The sequence below is a fragment of the Geotrypetes seraphini genome, chromosome 2 (assembly GCF_902459505.1).
Source record: "Geotrypetes seraphini chromosome 2, aGeoSer1.1, whole genome shotgun sequence".
Taxonomy (NCBI): domain Eukaryota; kingdom Metazoa; phylum Chordata; class Amphibia; order Gymnophiona; family Dermophiidae; genus Geotrypetes; species Geotrypetes seraphini.
The window spans coordinates 389,064,387-389,081,632 of NC_047085.1; the positions used below are offsets into that span (position 1 = coordinate 389,064,387).

At 44.3% G+C, this 17,246-nt stretch overlaps 1 protein-coding gene across 5 annotated transcripts in view; it reads right to left on the reverse strand.

Moving 5' to 3' along the window:
- Positions 1-17,246, reverse strand: part of TAX1BP1 (Tax1 binding protein 1) — a 256,118-nt gene that overhangs the window by 143,901 nt on the left and 94,971 nt on the right. The gene's annotated exons all lie outside the window — the stretch shown is intronic.

Consider the following 17,246-nt stretch of genomic DNA (forward strand, 5'->3'; position numbering starts at 1 on the left):
GACCATGTATATACACAGACCATATATATACATATATGGGACACAGACCATGTAGGTCTGTCCAATACCGGCCTTAGTTCTTTGATTTACATCCTTTGTTTTCTAATTAGAGATCCTCTATTTTTATCCCACACTTTTTTAAAATTCTGCTCCTAAGTCTTCCTCCCTGTAAACTCAAATTATGCCCTTTAGTTTTACCATTTTTCTTCTCTGGAAAAGATTTGGTTCTAAATTAATACCTTTCAAGTATTTAAACGTCTGTATCATAATGAAGAAGTTTTCTTTTACTTTCTCTTCTTGTGTCTGGCTGTTTGTGTACTGGTCCGGACCCCACCCCATAGTTACAAGCTTCAAGAAGGAATTTACCTCTCAAAGAAGTGGGAAGGATTATATGCCTGTTTAATTATGTTGTCTACAGAAAGATGTGTTATGTGTAAGAAACTTATTTTCCATCAACAAGTTAAGACAGGCACACAAGTGTGTAGGATAATCCTGATTATAAAGAAAGACACAAGACCTGTTAATGCCACAAAGATAAGTCAGCCTGCACAGCTCAAAAAATACCTTTTGCTCTGATTACAGACTGGTCTAAGCAATAATGTGAAGCGATGGCTTGAAGTGAGGATCAAGTTGCTGCTTTACATATGATATTGAATGAAGCAGATTTCATGAAACCTTGGTAGATGCACTGGTACCAAACTGATGAAGTTTCACACTACTGGATAGTTGGAGTACCATCTTGTTGGATGCAAGACTTGATGATTTAAATACCTACCCTATTGGGATCAAAGGATAAACAGCTACATAGACTTTTATGGGCTTTTGGTATCTTAAGAAACCTGAACCCATTTGCATACCAATGTAAAGGAACATCTTACATGGATTCTTATGAGGTTTAGGACAAAACATAGGAAGTACTATTTCCTTGATGACATGAAAAGGTTTGACTACCTTTGGCAACTCAGGATAAGTACAAAGTATTATGTTGTTGTATATGATACTGAAGTTACCAAGGCTTTTAGCTCACTTATTTTTCTAGTTAAAGGAACTATGAGAAAGCACTTTCCAGGTAACATAATCAAAGGAAGCAGACTTCATTGGCACAAAACTCAGCTTCAAGAGAATGCCAAGTACATGATTACGGTTCCACGGCATCAACAGTTTCTTTAATGTTTGATACGAAGACAATCCTTCAATGAATCAAGAATAAATGTATATTGATTGTTGTCCTGCTCCTATTTTCAAGATCTTCTCATTTGACCATGTGTTATATAGAAAAATGAAGACAACGATCATATGACCTATCTAGTCTGCCTATCTCTTCCTCACTCAGATTCTTGAATTCACATCCTGTTTTCATCTCCATCATTCACCACCCTTTCTGTGAAAAAGTATTTTCTGAGGTTATTTCTGAGCCTATCTATCCCTTTTCACCTTCATCCTATGTCCCTGGTTGCAGAGTCTGAAAGAGACTTACCTCATGTACATTAATGCCACATAACATTGCTATCATATCTCTCCTCTCCTGCCCTTCCTCCAAAGTATACATACTGAGATCTTTATATCTGTCCGCATACTTTTTATGACAAAAATCACTGATCATTTTAGTAGCTTTGCTCTGGACCGACTCCATCCTGTTTATGTCTCTTTAAAGGTGTGGTCTCCAGAATTGTACACAATATTCTAAATGAAGTCTCATCAGAGTCTTATAAGGGGCATCATTACCTCCTTTTTCTTACTGGTCATTCCTCTCCATATGCACCCAAGCATCCTAGAATTTGCCGTCCCCTTTTCAACCTGCTTGGCCACTTTAAGGTCATCACTTACTAATCACATCCAAATAACCTTCCTCTTGTGCACAGAAGTTCTTCATCCCCTAAACTGTACTGTTCTCTTGGATTTTTACAGCATGCATGCATGTATGAACTTACATTTATTAGCATTAAATCTTAGCTACCAAATTCTGGACCATTCTTCAAGTTTCGCTAGGTCCTTCCTCGTGTTCTCCACACCATCAGGGGTGTCTACCCTATTAAAGATTGTTGAATCATCCACAAAGAGGCAAACCGTACCTGACAGCCCTTCAAGCAAAATTGCTTACAAAAATGTTAAAAATTAAAAGCCCAAGAACCGAACCTTGCATCACACCACTGGTAAATTCCCTTTCCTCGGAATGAACATCATTTACCACTACCGTCGTTTCCACTCAACCAGCTCCTGACCCAGTCTGTCACTTTGGGGTCCATACCAAATGGCACTCAGTTTATTTATTAGACACCTGTGTGGAACAGCATCAAAGTCTTTGCTAAAACCTAAATACACCACATCTAGCACTCTCCATCGATTCAACCCAGTCAAAGAAATTGATCAGATGTATTTGACAAGGCCTGCCCCTAGTGAAACCATGTTGCCTCGGGTCCTGTAATCCATTGGATTCCAGAAACTTCAATATTCTCTGTTTTAAAAGCATTTCCATTAATTTACTTACCAGCCTGTAGTTCCTTAACTCTTCGCTACTTCCGCTTTTTGTGGAGAAGGACCACATCCACTCTCCTCCAATTCTTCAGTACCGCTCCTGACTCTAGAGAAGCATTGAAAAGGTCAGCCAGCAGAGCTACCAGAATATCCCCAAGTTCTTTCAGTATTCTCAGATATACGCCAACCAGCCCCATTGCTTTGCCCACCTTAAACTTAGCTAGCATCTAACGAATACAGTCCTCTGAAAATTGCTCAGGGTCTACCATACCTACAGTCCTGATCCCAGTCCTTCAGCAATGAACACAAAACAGAAATATTTGTTAAGCAATTCAGCTTCATCTTTATCAGCTTCAGCATATTCCTTCCCTTCACATTTGTGTCACTTTTTTGCACTTTGTCCTATCACTGGCATATCTCTAAAATATCTTGTCTTACCATGTATATAAAATATCTTGTTTTACCATGTTGGCTATTTTTTTCTTCCATTTGCATCTTTGCTTTGCTGACTAGTCTACCAGTTTCTCTTAAGTTTTCCAGATATTTTTTGCCCATCTTCCTTTTTCTGTGATCGTTTGTAGTTTATGAAGGTTAACCGCTTTTTGTGTGTGTGTGTGTGGAGGGGAGGCAGGTTTCCTTCATTTGCTTTTCCAAAGTATCTAGCATTTCTGCACTTTCCTCGATTTGTGTCTTGTGTCTTCCATTCTATGTCCGAGACCATTTATTACACCCTGGAAGGCAGCTCCATGAGTGGCAAGTTCACCGAAGACCGCTTTCAAATCCGTTTTCATCTCATGGTCACATTCATATTTTGCTAAGCAGGTTCTCATCTCTCTCCTCCATGAGCTTTCCAGTTGTGAAGAAATCCAATGGGGTCAGCACTGACAGCTGCAGTACAGCCTACCATGTCAGAGCCTTTCTTAAGGTTAACCACCGAGCTCCCTGAATAAGCAAACCCTTCAAAATTGATGCCAAGATAATCTGCCAGACATCCATGCCACATCTGGATAAGGTAATGGAGCCCAAACTCTATTATATTTATTCTGATGTAACCGGATTGCTATTTCCAATTATCACTTGTGGCTGCTTGGAGCGAACTTTAAGTAGTCATTCTGATTGATGACATCACTTCCTTCTCTGTAATATTTTACTTTTAAACAAAATCCACTGAAAATCATACTAATGCTCAGAAAGATGTCTTGTTGGGACTATTTGACTATTTCATTTATATAATAAAGCTTATTTTGGTTACATTGGACATTATACTTGTCCTTCCTCTGGCGTGCTTAATTATACAGCAGAAACATTTCCTTAAAAAAATGAAAAAGAGATCGCATGACATCACCGATACTCAAACCATATTATTTATTTATTTCTTTTTAAAATTTGTATACTGTTTAAACCAAAACGGTTTACATATCGTTACATACAAAATTCAATAAAACAAATAAAATCAGACAAACATGAACATATAATCCTCAGAAAATCATGTAAAAAGCCTAGCAGAAGAACATGCATGAAAATCAATGTCTAGAAAAATGCATTAACAAATAACTGTGTTTTTAGTAGTTTTCTGAAATTTCTCTTGTCATAACATTTTTGCAATTGAGTGACAAGTGAGTTCCACTGCGACTACCTTCTGTTGCATAAGTTAGAGCAGTTTTTCCCAAGTTAGTCCTAGAGTACCCTCTTGCCAACCAGGTTTTCAGGATATCCACAATGAATATGCATGAATTCATTTGCATACACTGCCTCCATTGTATGCAAATCTCTTCCATGCATATTCATTGTGGATAGCCTCAAAACCTGGCTGGCAAAATACTCTATGACTTGGGGGACACTTGTAGAGCATGACTTGCACATACAATAAGGAGCAATTTCAGTTACAGAGGGATGCACAAATGATGCAAGATTACAGTATAAAAAGCTGAATAAAGATGGTATAAGAAAAAAATGGGTCAAAATTCTTGGCACTTCCAGTAAATCTAATGTCATACTTTATACAAAAGGACATCTAAAATGGAAGTGCACTGTTTACATATGTGACATTTGATAACATTTACTGCAATGTCTCCAAATACTGTTTGATTTTAGCATTTTATTAAGCTGCTCCTTACTAATTAAATGTCACAGGAAAACCTTTGACCTGTCTCTGATTTCCAATGACATCTTTTTTTATTTGTCTCTCTTTAATAAGAATGTCTGTCCCCCTTCACTCTGCAAAGTATTCCACAAACCCAGATTTAAAGTTATTTAAAAATGCCACAAATCCTGATGCAGGGGGGGGAATTAAAATTTCATATCCTAAATGCTGCACATACCCCCCCCCTTTTATGAAGCTCTATTAGTGGGGGGTTTTATCACTGGCCATGGCGGTTAAAGTTCCAACACTCATAGGAACTCTATGAGCGCCAGAGCTTTTACCGCTGCGGCTGGCAATGAAAAATGCTAACAAGGCTTCATAAAGGGGGGGTGGGGATGAATTAATTTTATTATACTCACTAGCTCTTAGTAAAATACTACTTACTGCACGCACTGCAAACCTAATATACTCCTTCCAAATCTCAGCATATCAAAGTCAAATAAGAATTTTGCTCATGGAAAGATTAGTTTCTTGTGAATGTTCCTTTACTAGGCTGAATTTATAGAGGATAGTTCAGTATTAGGATGTACAAAATTGTACAATCCATGGTCTCTCAAAAAGAACTGAAGTGAGTGAGCTCCTCTTAACTAAATCTCAATTACTTCCCTAGTCTCCCCCCCACCTCCACTTGACCTTTCTGCTTCTTCTATCATCATAGAAACATGAAACTTAGAAACAGAAACTTGATGGCATATAAAGGCCAAATGGCCTCTCTAGTCTGCCCATCTGCAATAACAATTATCTCTTCCTCTCTCTCTAAAAGATCCCATGTGCCTAGCCCAGTATTTCCTTAGATTACTCCGGAGCCTATCACCTCTTAACTTCATCCTATGCCCTTTCATTGCAGTTTCCTTTCAAATGAAAGAGACTCAACTCATGCGCATTTACATTACGTAGGTATTTAAACATCTCTATCATATCTCCCCTCTCTCGCCTTTCCTCCAAAGTATACAGATTGAGATCTTTAAGTCTGTCCCCATATGCCTTAAAAACCACATACCATTTTAGTAGCCTTCCTCTGGACCGACTCCATCCTTCTTATATTTTTTTGAAGGTGCAGCCATCCTTTGCTGCTCAGCATAATCTATTCTCTTGTACTGTATAATAGAGAATGACACGGTGGCTGTTCCCACCGCCAAAACAGTGAGGAAAAACCTGTGTTCACCATGGCTACGGGGACAAGGCCATTCACCTCCCTGTGGAGCGGTGAATGGCCTCGTCCCTGCAGTTAAGAGAGGGAACGCGTGCGGTCACCTATCACGCTCCCTCCATACTGCCGCCCTCCTTACTGCCGCCACTGAGTTGAAACAGCTCCCTTTCTCCCTCCCTGCCCCTTACCTTCTGGCCGTGAGTCTAAATTACCTTCTTACAGCAGCTGGAGCATTGAAGCTGCTTGTGGCAACCGGAAGTTGCATCAGAGACAACCTTTATGGCAGCCATATGCAACTACAACGCTCCGGCTGCTGTAAGAAGGCAGTTTAGACATCGCCGGCCACAGGTAAAGGGCAGGGAGGTTTGTAAGACTGGGCCTGTTGTCCAGAGGGTGGAGGGGGGTGTAAGCGCCACGAAGGTAAGGGGCTGGGAGGAGGAAATGTGGGGTGGAGAGGAAAAGACGCTGAAGGGAAAAGGTAAAACAGAGGGGGGGAGAAGGATGCTGAAAGCACATGGGGAAGACAGAGGGGGGGAGAAGGAAGCTGAAAGCACATGGGGAAGACAGAGGGGGGGAGAAGGAAGCTGAAAGGACATGGGGAAGACGGAGGGGGAAGAAGGACGCGGAAAGGACATGGGGATGACGGAGGGGGAGGACACTGAAAGGACATGGGAAAGACAAAGGGGGGAGAAGGATGCTGAAAGGACATGGGGAAGACAGAGGGGGGAGAAGGACGCTGAAAGCACATGGGGAAGACAGAGGGGGGAGAAGGATGCTGAAAGCACATGGGGAAGACAGAGGGGGGAGAAGGACGCTGGTAGGACATGGGGAAGACAGAGTGGGGAGAAGGACGCTGGTAGAACATGGGGTAGACAGAGTGGGAGAAGGCGCTGAAGGGAAATGGGGAAGAGAGGGTGAGGTGAAAATGCTGGCAGGGAAGACAGAGATGCCAGACTATGGGGGGAGTGGAGGGAAGAAGATGGGTGCCAGACCAATTTGGAAGGGGGGAGAAAAGGAGAGGCACAGTAACAGAGCAAATGGAAGACGCAGAGAGAAGACAGACAGTGGATGGAAGGAATTGAATGAGAAGATGAGGAAAGCAGAAACCAGACAACAAAGGTAGAAAAAAAATTATATTTCTTTTTCTTTTTTCTTCAGGATAAAGTAGTATATTAGTTGTGCTGATAAAAATTTATAAACAAAGCCCTGCCAGCTGAACATCTCTTTCTCCAGTTCAGCAGCTAGAATTTTGATTTATAAGGAAGGAATAAGCTAAATACTGTAGTACTGAGGCTTGTATGAATGTTGTGGGGACGGTGACGGGGCAGTGAATGGGATGACGGTGAAGGGGCGGTGAATGGGATGGCGGTGATGGTGCAATGAAGGGAATGGCGGTGAAGGGGACAGTGGGCCAGGGACGGTGCAGTGACGGGGACAGATTTTTTCCCCGTGTCATTCTCTACTGTACAACTCTGTTCTATATTTCTACAATTGTTTTTATGGTACCCCTGCCAGGTCCTTCTTATCCACATTTTCACTGTTACAAATTTCCAAAGGTTTGATTTCAGATCTCTACCTTAATAAAATGTACACCTTTTTTCTCATAAGGCATTGCACAAGGGAAAGGGATAAGGGGATGGGATGTGATTTACTTATTTTGTATCTGAGGCAATGAAGTATTAAGTGACTTGCCCAGAGTCACAAGGAGCTGCAGTGCTGAGGCAACTGCTCTAAGCACTAGGCCACTCATCCACTCCTCATTCATCTTACACCCCTCTAGAAACCTAACAATGTATGTCAAGTAAAGACTGTACAGCTCATCAAGTTTGTCTCAATTACATTTCCGATACATAGATGTATACTCCTATTAATCTATGGTTTTCCCTTTATTTCTTTTTATGAGGATCCTCTAGGCTGATTTCAAGCTAACTTGAACTCACAACAGCATAAGAATAGCCATACTGGAGCAAACCAATGGTCTGCTAACCCGGTATCCTGTTTCCAAGAGTAGCCACTCCAGATCACATGTATCTGGCAGAAACCCAAATAGTAGCAATATTCTATGCTACCGATCCCTGAGCAAGCAGTTAATATATCTGATTCTACCACCTCCCTTGGGAGGCCATTCTACGCACCTACCACCCTTTATCTAACTCACTAAATGATCCATAGCTAGCATACAGCTAAAGGTACTCATATCCTGGCTGAAGACAATCCTACCACTTCTGCCTTCATCTAGAACAGGGGTGTCCAACCTGCGGCTCCGTGAAGTATTTTGGGCGGCCCAGGTCAAGGGCAATACAGTGTTTTCTTCTGCTGCTTCTGGGTGTTTACCGTCTTGCCAGCTCCCTCCTCTGTCTTGCTGCAGGTTTGTACGTTTGTGCGGCCCCAGAAATTTTTTTTCGGCCAATGCAACCCAGGGAAGCCAAAAGGTTGGACACCCCTGATCTAGAACAACTGATAACACCATTTTCTTATGTCTCTTGTATGCATCTAATACAGTAAGCCAATCATTCACTAGATGCCTTAGATGTTTCTATGCTTATACTGTACATCACAGAGCACATTTATCAACATTATGTTTAAAAACGTAATATCCAACTAAATATTAAAAAAAAAAATCCTATTTGCAAAATCCTATTCTCCCACATTTTTATAATTCTGTTAACAGTTAAACAGCAAAGAAGCACAAGGGGACTTCAAGTTCTAAGCAGTCAAACTTCAATTTATTGGACCTGACATGCACATACATGTAAATCATATCTTTAAGAATTATCTGTACCATACTGCTCTCTCCCTGTTTACCCAGTGTATTTGAGTTAGAGCAGTGGTCTCAAACTCGCGGCACAGGGGCCACATGCGGACTGCCAGGTACTATTTTGAGGCCCTTGGTATGTTTATCATAATCACAAAAAGTTTCTTGATCATGTCTCTTTAGCTATAAATTACAATATTATTATTAAGACTTAGCCAAAAGGAAAGATTTATAAACTATAAAGTTTTTACCTCATGCAAAATTGTCATTTCTTTTAATAAGACATTAACTATTTTTTTTCTGAGGCCCTCCAAGTACCTACAAATCCAAAATATGGCCCCGCAAAGGGTTTGAATTTGAGACCACTGGGTTAAAGGAAGTTTCCTACCTCAGAGGGCTATAAAAAATGCGGCCCGCAAGGCACAAGCGGAATAGAAATCACTTATGTAATGTAATGTAATGTAATGTAATATTGTTTTGCAATTTATGTTAATATGGGGGCGGAAGGGGGGAGGGTTTTGACTGGAAAAGGGATTTAAGGGGTGTGTTGGTGATATTACAGCTTTCCCTGTTCATTATGCCCTGTTCATTATGCCAGCTGTTTTTTTGTATTTTGGAAACTTTCAATAAAATTGTTTAAACATTAAAAAACATGAAGTGATAAAAACATGCTATGAATGCATATATTATAAATAAACTACCGTACTAACTTTAAAGCAGACCAATCAGAAAGCACAGTTACTTACCGTAACAGGTGTTATCCAGGGACAGCAGGCAGATATTCTTAACGCATGGGTGACGTCACCGACGGAGCCCCGGTACGGACACTTTTAACTAGAAAGTTCTAGATGGCCGCACCGCGTATGCGCGAGTGCCTTCCCGCCCGACGGAGGAGAGCGTGGTCCCCAGTTAAGATAAGCCAGCTAAGAAGCCAACCCGGGGAGGTGGGTGGGTCGTAAGAATATCTGCCTGCTGTCCCTGGATAACACCTGTTACGGTAAGTAACTGTGCTTTATCCCAGGACAAGCAGGCAGCATATTCTTAACGCATGGGTGACCTCCAAGCTAACAGAGAGGGAGGAGGGATGGTTGGCCATTAGGAAAATAAATTTTGTAACACAGATTGGCCGAAGTGTCCATCCCGTCTGGAGAAGGCATCCAGACAATAGTGAGTAGTGAACGTGTGAACTGAGGACCAAGTGGCAGCCTTGCAGATTTCCTCGATGGGCGTGGAGCGGAGGAAAGCCACAGAAGCAGCCATAGCTCTGACCCTGTGGGCCGGGACAGCACCTTCCAGTGAGAGACCGGCCCGAGCATAACAGAACGCAATGCAGGCTGCAAGCCAGTTAGAAAGCGTCCGTTTAGAAACAGGGTGCCCCAGACGGTTGGGGTCAAAGGACAAAAAGAGTTGAGGCGAAGAGCGGTGAGCCCTGGTACGGTCCAGGTAGTATGCAAGGGCCCGCTTACAGTCTAGCGTGTGTAACGCCTGTTCCCCAGGATGAGCATGGGGTTTAGGGAAAAAGACAGGCAATACAATGGACTGGTTGAGGTGGAAGTCCGAGATCACCTTGGGAAGGAATTTAGGGTGGGTACGCAGAACCACCTTGTCATGGTGAAAAATAGTAAAAGGTGGGTCGGCAACCAGTGCATGCAGCTCACTAACCCTCCTGGCAGAGGTGATGGCAATGAGGAAAAGCACCTTCCACGTCAGAAATTTGAGTGAAGTAGTGGCAAGAGGCTCAAACGGAGGTTTCATGAGGTCCCAGACGACAGGAGGAGGCTTCAGAGGTGGTTTGATGTTGAAGAGGCCTCTCATGAACCGGGAAACCAGTGGATGAGCCGTGAGAGGTTTTCCGAGGATAGGCTCATGAAACACAGTGATGGCACTGAGGTGGACTCTGATTGAGGTAAACTTGAGGCCAGCGTCGGACAGAGAGAGCAAATAATCCAGTACAGTTTCCACCGCCAACGAGGTGGGGTCGTGGTGATGCAGGAGACACCAAGAGGAGAACCTGGTCCACTTCTGATGGTAACATTGGAGGGTGGCCGGTTTCCTGGAGGCATCCAAAATGCGACGGACAGGCTGAGACAGATTCTCTGGAGAGGTCAGCCCGAGAGAAACCAAGCTGTCAGGTGGAGCGATGACAGATTGGGATGTAGTAGAGACTGATGCTGTTGCGTAAGTAGAGTAGGAAACACAGGAAGAGGAATGGGCTCCCTGGAGCTGAGCTGGAGCAGGAGGGAGAACCAGTGTTGGCGAGGCCACCGAGGAGCGATGAGAATCATGGTGGCTCTGTCCCTGCGGAGTTTGAATAGCGTCCGCAACATTAGAGGCAGTGGAGGAAAGGCATAGAGGAACCGATCCGTCCAGTCGAGCAGGAATGCATCCGGGGTCAGACGATGAGGAGAGTAGAGTCTGGAGCAGAACTGGGGCAGCTGATGGTTGTGAGGAGCTGCAAAGAGGTCCACCTGAGGAGCGCCCCAGAGAGCAAAGATGGAGTGGAGTGTGGGAGGATCCAAGGTCCACTCGTGAGGTTGAAGGATGCGGCTGAGGTTGTCGGCCAGGGAGTTCTGTTCGCCCTGGATATAGACGGCCTTGAGGAAGAGACTGCGGGCCTTGGCCCAGGTCCAGATGCAGATGGCCTCCTGACAGAGGAGGGGAGATCCGGTGCCGCCTTGCTTGTTTATGTAGTACATGGCGACTTGGTTGTCTGTGCACAGGAGAAGAACCTGAGGATAGAGAAGGTGCTGGAAGGCCTTGAGAGCATAGAACATGGCCCTGAGTTCCAGGAAATTGATGTGATGTTGACGCTCCTGAGGGGTCCAGAGTCCCTGGGTGCGAAGATCTCCCATGTGAGCTCCCCATACATAGGGGGAGGCATCTGTGGTTATGATCATGAAGTGAGGGGGTAGATGAAAGAGTAGACCCCTGGAAAGATTTGAGGAGTTCAACCACCATTGAAGAGATTGCTGAAGAGACGATGTCACAGAGATGGGATGAGAAAGAGGATCCGTGGTCTGTGACCATTGGCTGGCTAGAGTCCATTGAGGTGTCCTGAGGTGGAGTCGTGCCAGAGGAAGCACATGGACTGTCGAGGCCATGTGGCCCAGGAGGACCATCATTTGCCGAGCCGGAATAGAGCGACAAAGGAGCACCTGACGGCAGAGATGGAGCAGGGTTCGTTGGCGGTCTGAGGGGAGAAATGCCCTCATCAGAGTGGTGTCGAGGACGGCACCAATGAACTGAAGTCGCTGTGTGGGGAGGAGATGTGACTTGGGGTAGTTGATCTCGAACCCCAGGAGATGGAGGAAAGAGATGGTGTGTTGAGTGGCTTGTAGCGCAAGCGGAGACGTAGGAGCTTTCACCAACCAATCGTCCAAGTATGGGAACACCTGGAGGTTGTGAGACCTGAGGAAGGCCGCCACCACAATAAGGCACTTGGTGAACACCCTGGGCGATGATGCGAGGCCAAAGGGTAGCACTTTGTACTGATAGTGGTGGTGCTGTACCTGAAATCGGAGGTAGCGACGTGAAGTCAGATGGATTGGAATGTGAGTGTAGGCCTCTTTGAGGTCTAGGGAACATAGCCAGTCGTGATGAGAGAGAAGAGGGTAAAGCGTGGCAAGGGAGAGCATCCTGAATTTTTCCTTGACCAGACACTTGTTGAGGTTCCGAAGATCGAGGATGAGACGGAGGTCTCCTGTCTTCTTGGGAACCAGGAAGTAGCGGAGTAGAATCCCTGACCCCTTTGGTCTGGGGGTACCTCTTCGATGGCATTGAGAAGAAGAAGGGATTGGACCTCCCTCAGGAGGAGGGGGGATTGAGAGGAGTGAGAAACAGACTCTATGGGAGGATTGTCTGGTGGAAGAGTCTGGAAGTTGAGAGAGTAGCCGTGGCGAATGATGTTGAGGACCCACAGGTCTGATGTAATGACCTCCCAACTGTTGAGGAAGAGTTGAAGGCGGCCTCCTATCGGCTGAGGAAGAGGCAATGATGGCGGGAGACTGGCTATGCCCTGGAGAAAAGAGTCAAAAAGGCTGAGATGGTTTTGACTGTGGGAGAGGCTTGGCAGGTTGGTGAGATTGTGAACGTGCCTGAGTTTGGTGCTGCTGACGAGGCCGGCGAGGCTGTTGTTGCTGAGGCGGGTTGAGAGGTCTGGCCGAGAACCTGCGTTGGTAGGAAGACTGCTGTTTGTAGGGGCGAGCAGGTGGAGTCTTCTTTTTAGGTTTGATTAGGGTATCCCACCTGGTCTCGTGTGCTGATAGTTTCTGGGTAGTTGAGTCCAGGGACTCCCCGAATAGTTCATCACCAAGACAAGGTGCATTAGCCAGGCGGTCTTGGTGATTAATGTCGAGGTCAGAAACTCTCAGCCAGGCCAAGCGCCTCATGGCAACAGCCATGGCAGATGCTCGAGAGGTCAGCTCAAAAGAGTCATAAATGGATCGCACCATAAATTTCCGGAGTTGGATCAAACTGGAGATTTGTTGTTGGAAAACCGGGATCTTACGCTCAGGGATGTACTTTTGTAAGGAGGAGAGTTGTTGCACCAAATGCTTCATATAGAAGGAGAAGTGAAAGGTGTAATTATTAGCCCTGTTGGCAAGCATGGAATTCTGATAAAGGCGCTTGCCAAATTTATCCATTGTTCTGCCCTCTCTGCCAGGAGGGGTGGAGGCATAAACACTGGAGCCCTGGGTTTTCTTCAAGGTGGACTCCACTAGAAGGGATTCATGGGGTAGTTGAGGTTTGTCGAACCCCGGGATAGGAATGACCCTGTTTGCGAGAGGCACCCGGTACCGTGAGAGGATTTTCCCAATTTTTGTAAAAAGTTTCCCGTAAGATGTCATGGACAGGTAACTTTAAAAATTATTTGGGAGGTTGTTCGAAGTCCAGGGCTTTCAGGAAAGCCTGGGACTTCTTAGAGTCGGATTCCAAAGGGATCGATAGAGCCGCCGACATTTCCCTGAGAAATTTTGTGAATGAGGACTGTTCAGGTTTGGAACTGGTATCGACCATCGATGGTTCCTCGTCCGTTGAGGAAGCCTCATCATCGGTACCGGGTGGGGATTCTTCCCATAAGTCCGGGTCCCTGACGTCGGTGTGCGCAGGATGGGACGGTGGTGCGGACGGCTCAGTGTGGCGAGTCTTAGAGAGAGATTTGCCAGAGCGCATCGAGACGGTACCGGGGGAGGAAGATCGATGCCGGTCCTGGTCTCGGGGGGACTGGTGTCGGTCTCGATGTCGGGGAGGGTCGGCATCAGAGCGTGTTTGTACTGGAGGATTAAGTGATTCAGCCGCGAGTACCGGCATGGAGGTGTTCAACGGTACCGATGGTGTCGACACCGGCGGTATGGTGCGAGGCTCGGGCCGGTCTGGTACCGGAAGGAGTGGGGCCAAAATTGCGGGCAACAAGTGCTGGAGTTGCTGTTGCAGTTGCTCTTGCAATTGGCTTTGGAGTATGGCCGCAATGCGGTCGTCCAGAGGGGGCACCGGTACCGCTTTTTTCTTTGTCGGTACCATAGGTGCCGCTCCATGCCCCGGCGATGAGGATGGCGATGACGAGGCACTCACCGAAATCGGGGCGGAGCGTTTGTGGGGTCGCCGGTGTGGCAGGAGGACGCTCAAGGGAAGTGGAAGGCTTCTTAGCCGGCTTACCTGGTGCCAGCGACCCCGAGGAAGGATCAGGCGTCGTCGAAGTAGTCGGTGCCGACTTTTGCGGCGCCGTTAACGGCGCGGGCCGATTCCATGGCAGATCCGGTACCGAAAAGGATATTCTGTTGGATCTGTCTATTTTTCAAAGTACGTTTTTTAAGAGTAGCACAGCGGGTGCAGGTGTCAGCCCGATGCTCTGGACCCAGGCACTGTAGGCACCAATTGTGCGGGTCAGTGAGAGATATCGGGTGTGCACACCACTGGCACTTCTTAAAGCCCGGCTGAGGGGGCATGAAGGGGAACACGGCCTCCGCAAAATCAAAACCGGAGGCCTGTATGGTGGCAACAGGCCCCGCCGGGGCCAGTCCGAAAAATAAAGAAAAAACAAAGTTTTTTTTTTTTTTTGGCAAGTTAAAACGAAAAACGAAATCCGAAGGAAAAAGAACAAAAAAAGGAAGAAAATAGCGCGAGCGGGAAGGCAAAAACAGAGATTTCAACAGCCGTTGAAAGCACATGCGTCTTCTTCGCTCCGCGGAAACGAAGAAACTGGGGACCACGCTCTCCTCCGTCGGGCGGGAAGGCACTCGCGCATGCGCGGTGCGGCCATCTAGAACTTGTAGTTAAAAGTGTCCGTACCGGGGCTCCGTCGGTGACGTCACCCATGCGTTAAGAATATGCTGCCTGCTTGTCCTGGGATAATCCTTATTATTAAAGGGCAAGAGAATACTGATGTCAACTGTATAAATGTAACTAAATACATTAAGGATTTCAAGTGCCTTAAACAAAGATTACATCATAACATTAAACAATATTGGGGACAAGGGGGAACCTTGCAGCACCCATAACCCATTTTCCAAATAGTAGATAATAGACCATAGTTCATGACTCTTCCATGGTGGTGACTTTGAATTGAATTTGGAAAGCAGTTACAGATTTAACCTCAGCAGTCAAGTAAACTTCAATCAAGATAACTTTTATCCTTTCTAAAATAGATCATTTGGTCAAGACTGTGGAGGAGATCAAGTAGGAATCTTCCAGTAATATTCAGCAGATTCACTCTGAAGTTCAAAGTCTTCAAGATTTTAGAAGTGTGGCTGTTAAAGATCAAAGTCACGAAGGAGGATTGAACAGAGAACTATAGTAGAAGACTGAATCTTAGCATACTGAATTTTCTTAGAGATCCTGGAATTTTGTCTACAGATATATTCAAGTGATATCTTTTTGAGATTTTACATTTTTCTTCCGAGATGGTTTCCCCATTGAATAAAGTGTATTATTTGAGCATATCTAAGAAGAATTGTCAAGGAGAAAGTATTGGAACCACAGCATCTGGATTTAAAAAATCTTTCAGCGATAATAGAAAATTCTCTATCTGAGTCTACTCAAAGATCAACTTTGATATAGTATCTTTTATTTTTGAGCAAGATCTTAATAATATGATGAAAATATGAAAGTTCCTTTTCATGGTCATAGAGTGTGGATATACCCAGACATAACTAAAGAAACACAAGAATGTAGAAAGATTTTTCTTTCTTATCGGCAAGAAATTTTGAACTTGGGAACATCCTTTAAATCAGTTTACCCTTGTGTTTGGTAAATCTGGGAGATTCAAAATATGTTTTGTTTTTTTTAAATCCAGATCAGTTGAAAGCCTTCATTGAATTTAAAAAAAAGTCTTTGAATATTGAGGGCTCCTTTTACAAAGGTGCGCTATGGGTTTTACTGCATGCACCGGATTAGCGCGCGCTAGCCAAAAATCTACCGCCTGCTCAAAAGGAGGTGGTAGCGGCTAGTACACACGGCATTTTAGCACGCGCTATTCCATGCGTTAAGGCCCTGAGGCCCCTTTGTAAAAGGAGCCCTAAATAATCGAGTAGAAAGAATTTAGAGATTACTGCTTTTGTGTTAAGGCCGTTTTCTCATTTATTTTATCTTCTATTTGAACGCCTATTTTTGATTGGTCTTAATCTCCTTTATATTGTGATCTAAGGAGGATTTAATTAGTTAATTGTTTGTAAGAGATTTTTGTTTATAAGGCTCTTTATCCATATTTCTGTAACAAGTGGATGCTTGTAAAAATTAATTTAAAAAAAAAATTCCTGAGGCTTATATCTGGTCGAGGATCCCAGGATGATATTTTTGAACAACATCCACACTTGATATAAATTTTTGATATTTGCAATTGCTCTTCTTAAGTTCTTTTTATAAAACCATTTTCCTCATTTTACTAGTCTCCTTTTTGAAAGTGAAATCCTAACGTATCACATTCCCTTTACATACTTACTTCAGTTATTAAATCAAATTTGATCAATTATGATTACTGTTGTCAAGTGCCCCCAACCTCTTGTGGTGCAAGTGGACTAGGATCTAGAATTGCTCTTCCTCTTGGTTCTTGAACCAGCTGCTCCATAAAGCAGTCCTTGATTTCATCTAAGAATTTTACTTCCCTAGCATGCCCCAATGATATATTGATCCAGTCAATATTGAGGTAACTGAAACTACTTACTATTGTTTTACCTAGTTGGTTAGCTTTGATTCTAGGCCCTCTATCATACACTTCTCCCTCCGTATTCGCTGTGATAGGGGATTAACAAAACCGCGAATAACTTTTTCATGTTATTTGCTGTTTTCTATTAAAAACCATCATGAATATGATGAAACCGCAAATAACATGGTGGGAGACCCAGCCTGTTCCTGAAGGAGAGGCAAAACACGGTGAAGAAAGTGCCGGGAATCGGCTATTTTTCTCTGTATACGCTTGGAATTAGCGATTTCGCTATGCAAGCTGATGTCATTGTGGGTGGGGGGGGGGGGGGAAGGAGCCAGCAAGGTAAAAACCACGAATAATCGAAACCGCGATTGCTGAAACTGCAAATACGGAGGGAGAAGTATATAGTGTTACTCCTCCACCAATTTGATGCACCCTATCGCTGCAATATAATTTGTACTGAAGTACAACAGTGCTTCGTTGTTTAACTTCCTTCTATCAGGTCTCAGATATGCCTATTATAATTATCTTTTCATTTAGTGCTATGTATTCTCTCCCATCTTATTTTAAAGGTTTCTAGTAT